This window comes from Penaeus monodon, unplaced genomic scaffold, assembly GCF_015228065.2.
Source record: "Penaeus monodon isolate SGIC_2016 unplaced genomic scaffold, NSTDA_Pmon_1 PmonScaffold_4269, whole genome shotgun sequence".
In the NCBI taxonomy this organism is placed as follows: domain Eukaryota; kingdom Metazoa; phylum Arthropoda; class Malacostraca; order Decapoda; family Penaeidae; genus Penaeus; species Penaeus monodon.
Genome location: NW_023659076.1, coordinates 1 through 8,675, shown reverse-complemented (window position 1 = coordinate 8,675; position 8,675 = coordinate 1). Strand labels below are relative to the sequence as shown.

The window sequence follows — 8,675 nt, the reverse complement described above, 5'->3', positions numbered from 1 at the left end:
AACTTGGATCTTGGTCTTGGTCTAAGAGACCTCTAGACTCAGTCTTTTCTTCATTAGTAAATACATAAAGTGCTCAAGGGCTGGAAGACTTAGACAGAATCAGCAAAAGGGCAAGCTCAGTGACCTAGATAGTGCCCAGTGTTGCACCACAATAACTGTTGAAAAGTGATGATAAGTATTGGCACAAGAACAAAGCCTTCTCTCACTCCTAATTCACAAAAAGAAGTTATATAGGCCCCAGTCGCATTTCACCCGCACTTTCAGCATCAGTAAACAGGTTTGCTATTTGCCCAATAATCTTTACGGATTTTCCCTGTCTCAGGACTACAATAGAAAAATAAATAGATAATTATTAGTAATAAAAAAAATAGTGATGATAATGTTGATGATGATGGGAACAATAATAAAGATGATAATGATAATAACAATAATGGTAAAAATAATAAATACAGTATTGTGATGAAAATAATAATAATTTAAAAATAATAATAATAATAATAAAAATAATAATGATAATAATAATAATAATAATAATAATAATAATAATAATAATAGGAGAGAAAACAAACAAACAAACAGTGAGTGAAAGACTAACATTACAGAATTAGCAAATAATGGGTGTTCAGATTTCCCGGTGTAAATAGTGGTTAAAATTCAGCTATTTTTTCATTTAGCCCTATACAGGCTGAGGTATGTTGACCATGATTTACTATACAGGTTGCAGTTTAGGGAGGAAGAGATAAGGAAAGGGTAAGGCATACAGGATGTTTATTTTATATGTGCTGAATTTCAGCACCATCATATAAATTTGGATATTAATATGCCAATATGTAAAATAGCCACACTAACCACCTTAATATGGATTACTTGTAAAATAAAACAGGTGTTAGTGAAAATACATTACAAAGGCCTGGAAGGCAGGTGTCTCGATGTCACAAGACCTGACAACAATTTTGTGAATATTATATTTTTTTCTTCTATGCTGTTACTTTGTACTGGATTGCATGCACTGGTGAAATTTTTATTGCTTTCAAACTATTTTCAAGATGTAATGTCACCTTCCAAAATTATATGGTTTACTTTCTACTCATCAATAGTGCTTTTAATTGTAACAAACAGAAATATAGACACTAAAATAGTATAGTTACTAATACTGTGATAAACCTGTAACTTTAAGCATAAACAGTGACTGATAACAAAAAAAACATTAAATTTTAATTACCACACATTTCTCTTACATTACAAAATACTGTATAGCTAAAACCCCTCAAATTCCAACTAGAACTTTTTCAAAACTTTCTTGCGCTGGTTAGTATCTGTAAATAATGATGATGGTATTGCATAATGTGGCAAAAAATCTGATTGCATATTGACATGTATTCTTGTGTGGCGACTGTAAGGTAAATGTAATACTGAAACAGGGTCATTACTACAAACGTCAGAATAATGAGCATAAAATAAAATTATTAATGGCTATATATCAGGTGATGACAGGATAATAATTTTAAAAAAGCAGTTTTCTGATATTATTTTTCCTCAGTACATACAAAACTAATCTACTCGTTCAGCTCTGAACTTTTGCCATAGCAACATCCTGCATAACGTCTGGTTTTAGCAAATCCTTTATCTGAAAAAATAAAAATATACATCATTAAAATGTAAAAATATCTAAATATATGCAAAATATAATTTACATAGTGGTTTTCACACCCCAATTTCTGGTCCATTTATATGAAAATACCTGAATGAAAAATATTACCATTTGCATTTAGGCCCACACAAAAAGCCTTACAATAACCAAATATGAAACATATACTAAATCTGTGCATAAGAACTTAAACACTAGTGTACCACAAGCTAATGGAATGAATATACATTAATGCTGATTCTCTATTATTACACTTGGTAATGTAATTACCCATATGAAATATTATATCTATACTATATTCTTTTTCACTTTCAACCCCCCAAATATATCTAAAATTATCTAATTACATCTTATAAAGTCCAAATACAAAGGCAAAGCACAATAGATTAAGACTTGCAAAAGCAGTTGACATATGCTTATCATATACCATTTTTAAACAAAATAAGTATATACAATTTAATGTTGTCCAATAGAAAACCACCCCATCTCTACTAGTTTTGAAAGAATAACAAAGAAAAATTAAAAGAAAGAGTAAGACTTCCAAAGGAATAAATTAAAGAAGTTAAACTGTAATCCTGTTGGCCTTTATATCATATAAAGGCTCATTTCAATTCATACTAGAAACGCTTTTCTCATAGGATTAGACTACTAAACTTGGTATTTTTGAAAATGTGTATATCTGAAATGCACACATAGTGTGTAATTCAGTGGTTCACTACCTTTTTCTACTTAATGTCCTGTTCTCATACCACCTAAGCAGTCACAACAAAGAAAAGAAAAGAAAGAAATCTGCAATCTGTATAAGCTTTATTAATCTAAATATGTTATGTCTTCATGGTATATCTTGATATAAGTTTTGATGCCTTGAAAATTAGCCACATATTTCCATGGGGGCTTTGTGACCCATGGTTGCAAACTACTGATCTAATTTATTATCAAACTTTGCAGAGGTGTGGTAGGACTTACTTCATATTCCTGATCAATAGATATATCAAATGCAGATGTTACACTTGTTGGGGATATCATGATAGAATGTATTGCTAAGAGCTTGATGCAGTTCCGAAGACGTCCAATTGTTTACGAATATCAACTGGGACCTGTTTGGAATTCATAAAAAGTTAAATTACGATTTCTATGAGCTAAGTATATCAAAGAGCATCTCACTATTATTATTATAAATCTAAGCTTAGCAGGTTTCTTGAAAATAGTGCAATGTCTCTTTTCATTGCCAGTTACTGAAGTAAATCTATGCAAATCTTTGATTAGAAAAAGAGTATATATGGTAAAAATTAGTTTTTATCAATTTACATTTTTCATAGAAGCATCATTTCAATTTTTCCTACAAATGCACATTTTAATCAGAAGATCAATATAAATATTAAATATTATTGAAAGATATCCTAAAATGAACACAAATTCAGCCAAACTCAAAACAGACAGAGGTTCTTCATATTCTGTTATTACTTTTTCTGGGATATGAGATCCCTTACTAAATGAATTCCTATGAAAAAATACAATGTGCATTTTTGTTTAATGAAAACAATATTCAATAATATCTCAAGATCATGATAGGTAAATACTCTCTCTCTCAAAGACTCCTCGAAATATGAAACAAATTTGGTTTTAAATCTACAGATTTTTTTTCTAATATTTTACACAATATTCATGTACTATGTGACTTATAATATGCACAATTAATCATGTGGATTATCCCTCTTCAAAGTTGACAGTGTAAGTGATGCTTGTTCTTGTGGTACTGTTGGAGTAATATACACATATCCATTAGCTCCAAACACAACTCGGGCACCACAAGGGAGGTCATGCATTCTCGCTTGTCTTGGACAATAAGTGATGGTGATACAGCTAGGAGTGTTCCTTGTGATAGCTACAGGAAGAAAAATATATCTTAGATCAAATAACCAAACCCAATTCATAAAATGAATAGTAAAACAAAATCACTGCAGTAATGTCACTTACATGACATTACTGAAAACCCCATATTATCTCTACATACAAGTAAGTCTTTTTTTTTACTTTGTTAATGGAAGAGTTAGACAGTGTTATATTTATCTATGAATGAAACTAATGACATGAAATCTCATCACAATACCTTTCCATATTTGATGCTACGAGCAGCCAATCTTAACAATCCATCATCACTAATCTTTTGAACTTCAACACAGACAAGGTCCCCTTTCCCCGTAGAATCCTCTCATGCACGTTCATCCTCCAAATTACTACGACGCTAAAAGAAGGAAAAACAATTACATGTACACACAGCTAGCATAAGTTGGAAACTTTCCAGTAACTTAGAAACCTAGCAAGCTTAATAATTTATTAACTCAATGAATCCAGGTGATAGACATTTCCAAGAAAAAAATTGGACAAGGAGCAGCTGATAGGAACATTTTGTCATAGCCAACTGTTGCCAAATGTTGGATGAGTGTCATTATAAGTGCACAAAGTGCTTGAATGAGATCGACTCTGCAGACTTTCAGGAAGGGGTTTGCTTGTAAGTTACTGCAAGATTTCCATCAGTCTGCGAGGGCAAAGTTTACCAGCTATAAAACCATGCCTGGGAGAGGGCCGTTTCCAGGAAGGCATAATGTCCAGAAACTTATTCCTGTCTTCCATTACCAGTATAAGGTGTGTTCAGAAATTTAACACTACAGAAAATATAAAAAATAAAATAAATAACATATAGCAAGTTACTGTTACTGTTATTTCACAGAGTATAAACTACCTGGACAGATAATATGGAGTCTGCTCAATCAAAATAGTTTATTATCATTTTGATACATTATAACAAATAAATGTCAAATGTGGAACTCAGAAAAAGCCCAAACAGCAAATGCCTATCTACAGCATTGCAAACAGGAGGCAAGGAGTCTTGATATCACATGTGAGTGTTCATACACTAAAGTTTCAGGAACATGATTCAGCTGCAAATAGTTTAAGGAATGAGACCACCTTCAGTTAACTTGTAAATATGCATTATGCACAGTAAAAGTAAACTCCCAGAAGACTTCATACTTGCTCTCCTCCTGGTAACTGAATGTTTGACAGTCGAAGCTCAGCATCCAGCCTGGAATTAACATCTACTTTCCATCTGTTAGTCTGAACCTGTGTGATACGTCCAACAATAGTGTCACCAACAGCACCTGCAACCAAATATTAATGAAAAATTAATAAAAAATTAAAAGAATCAAATAGCATTACACTATCTGCAGTTCAAACATTCTCTGATATCAAAGATGAAATGTGGAATTCAAAATGCTGGGCTCGTGAATGAACTGTAGAGTAACATAAAAGAAGAATCATCAAATTGTACAAAGTAATGGGAACAATCCATAATTTAAAGATAATGCTGAATAAAAAATAATAAAACCTTTTCTACTTGAATTTAAGAGGGTGTAGCAAAGAAAGGCAACAAGTTATTCTCAAAAAATAGTTCAGATTCAATCTATCAACCTAACAAATTATTTCAATCAGACAATTGTACTACATACTAATACAGGAAAATTAAGCTTTTAAAATAGCTTTCACCAAATCATAAACCTATAATGCAGCAGAAACATCCACATAAACATGTAAAAGAAAAAAAGAAAGAAAGAAAAAATAAATAAATAAAATAAATAAATAAATTTTAAAATAAAAAAATCCTGATCTTAATAATGAACTGTCAAAACAAGTCACACTTTAATCATTAATACATATCTCAGATTCCACACTGTGGAATGGTATGTTACAAGACTTTTGTTCCAAAATTGACATTAAAAATTTAAGCCCAATTATCAAACCAAGCTAAGAACAAAGGTCCCTTTTTTTTAATGAAGACGTATTAATAACAAAGAAACATATCTGACATCATCTGAAAGATATTGCAATCACCTTTTATAAATACCAAAATCCCCAACAATATCACATAGCAGAATATCTCAATAATCATATCACTTACAATATACACTACAGAGATTGGAAAGAAAAAATGACAATTATACAAATAAAAAGGTGGCAGAAAAAGGAGGCTCATGAAACATTTTCTAGAATCTACAGGACAGATATCTGATACAGCATAACCAACAACAGCCATTGTAATTATATAGCAAAGATAGATTTCTACGAATGAATAGATAAACAACAATGAAACATAATGCAAATAATCATGTTAAAGAAATAGAAAAAATATACAATACAATATTTTACAGAGCTGCATTAAAAAATAATACCTTACAGAATTAAAATTAGACTTAATTCAAATAAACAGAATTAAGAGAATAAGTTTATTACATCACTTGCCTTGATACACTTGCCGCAGGGGGGTGACAGTGATGAGACGATTAACTCGGGTTACATATCCTGCAACTGATGCAACCTGAACTCCTTCTTCCATGTAAGTGCCATGACCCCTAAATAAGCAAATGGAGATATTAATTATCTTTAACTCTGATGTAGTCTGACCCCCTCTGCCTACATCTCAAAGCTGAAAGAGTTAGTTATTTAGAAACTGGCAGGTTAATTTGGCTATCCTTAACAATTTAAAATTTCACAATCTGGCAATCCTGAATCAAACAGCTTTACACTTTACACATCAAGTGTTGGAATTTTCACCTCCAAGCCAAAATATGAATGGATAGACTTTAGAAGGAATTAATTACAACTGCAAACATCAACTAAATCTCATTTTTTCTTCTTTTCTGCCTTGCATTATAACTTATTCTAGTTGAAGGAAACATCACCTTCTTCATATCTAAGTAACTTGATTGCAGTTTGGGTATCAAAGCACATTAAAGTTAAAGAGCTACTGCTAATACCCTTTACTGATATAAGAAATAATGGATATAGTTTCAGTTTCATACAGCTTTATGGTACACAGTAAACTTTGCCTGTAATGGATAGAACAAAAAGGGAAAAAGAAAAGGAAAAAACTACACTCACTGACATATGAAATAATCTGTGCAGGTAGAGAATAATGTCACAAATTAGGAAAATAGGTTGCAGCCCACACTGTAGAGAGTAAGTCCACAGCAAACAAGTGGGTGTCCAAGGGCAGAGCCCTGATATGGAAATTAGGCAATCAGATGGGTTCCTAAAGGTAAAGCCTCCGAGTTAAAAGTTTTGAGTTTTTCATTTAGGGCTCTCGACACTTGTATGTCAATTAACTATTTTTTTACTTGCAATAGAAGTACATAGAATATAAGTTTCTTAAATTTATATGCTATGTTGTTAGAATATATTTTTATCCATATAATAGTTGGCTGGATGAAATTTGACCCTTACGATTACCCTTATTAAAGATGGCTGGATGAAACTTAACCATTATTGGCTTTTTTGTCATATGGCAATGTTTGTGGATTTCCAAGGAGTAGCTGGTGCAGTCACTTCATATACAGTTAGCAATACTTTTATTCATATAATTTGAATGAAAAACAATTAGAGATTCACAAATTTTAAAGAGTGGTTAATGTTACAGAAAGCAACGCACTAAGATATAGGAAACTAACACTATCATCTCATAGATCATAATAATAGAGTAACAAACACAGGTACACGTGTTCCAGCTTCATATTTACCACAAAATGATGAAAATATTAATTGCATATCACCGTCAGAGACCAAGCCCTCACACAGCCAGAGTTCTGAATGTCGCATTTTGTATAAATTGGCACGAATATGGGTGGTACAAGGGGGTTTTCCCCTGTCTAGGCGATAAATAGAAGTTAGGAAAGGTTAGGTTTGGATTTTGCGTTCGCATGACTCTGGAGGGTACATCGCTCTTGATAACAAATAACTGCCAGAGTAAATGACTGAAACAAAGAATAATAAAAGTGAAGTTGAATGGCTGTTGAAACTAAACAATAGCGTTAATCTAGAGGCTTCGTCTCTCCTTAAAAACTTACCTCATAAAACTTGTATCTTGATAAATCACTTCACCTGGAGTGACAAGTCTTTGGGTTCGCAGAGCCTTGAACATGAACCATATTCTGGACTCGAGGAAGTTCACATGCAAGCTGGATCTCCATGTTTTCCGTTTACTCACAGAAACAATTTCTACCCAAATTCAAGCGTCGTATATAAAAACAGCGTAATAAATCAACAACTGCATGCATAAAGGGAAGCGTCACATGGAACCGCTTCCACATGTATCTTGTTGTTTACATTCGCGAGCGCTTCGTTCACATACGCCGGTGAAAATATAGATGTGTTTGTTTTTAATTATTAATATCAGAGCACAAGCAGAAAAAAAGTGAAGTTATATGATTCTATATAAAGGAATAAAATCTATGCAGCACTGCACGGCGTTATTTTTGCATCTCTTACAGTTCTAATTAGTTTTTTATTCATTCAGATACACTAACCAAGGAAGAGAGAAAGAGCGCGCAGACATCAAGTAAACACACACGTATACAAATATATAAATATCTATATCTATATCTATCTATCTATCTATCTATCTATATATGTCTGTCTGTCTGGGCTGTAAGTATATATGTATGTATGTATGTATGTTTGTATGTATGCATGTATGTATGTATACATATGTATGCATATATATATATATATATATATATATATATATATATATATATATATAATATTATATATTATTATATATATATACATATACACATAATTAAATACTTTTGTGTATAATATGATACTGTATACATATGTATTTATATATATATATATATATATATATATATATATATATATATGCATACATATGTATACATACATACATACATACATACATACATACATACAATATACTTACAGACAGACAGACAGACATATATAGATAGATAGATAGATAGATAGATATAGATATAGATATTTATATATATGTGTTTTACGGTCCCTTTTTTTGGGTGTTTTTTAAAAAATTGATGATGTCTGCTGCCCTTTTTCTTCCTGGGGTTTTTTTTGAAAATAAAAAATTAAAAAAAAATCAAAAAAAAAACGCGTGGGCTGCAATTTTTCCAAAAACATTAATTTCCTTTTTTTCCTTTCTTATATTAATTTA

At 31.6% G+C, this 8,675-nt stretch overlaps 1 pseudogene; it reads right to left on the bottom strand.

Annotated features, from left to right (window-relative positions):
- Nucleotides 1–1,533: 1,533 nt before the first annotated feature.
- LOC119570887 lies at nucleotides 1,534–7,671 on the bottom strand (annotated as a pseudogene).
- Nucleotides 7,672–8,675: the final 1,004 nt, after the last annotated feature.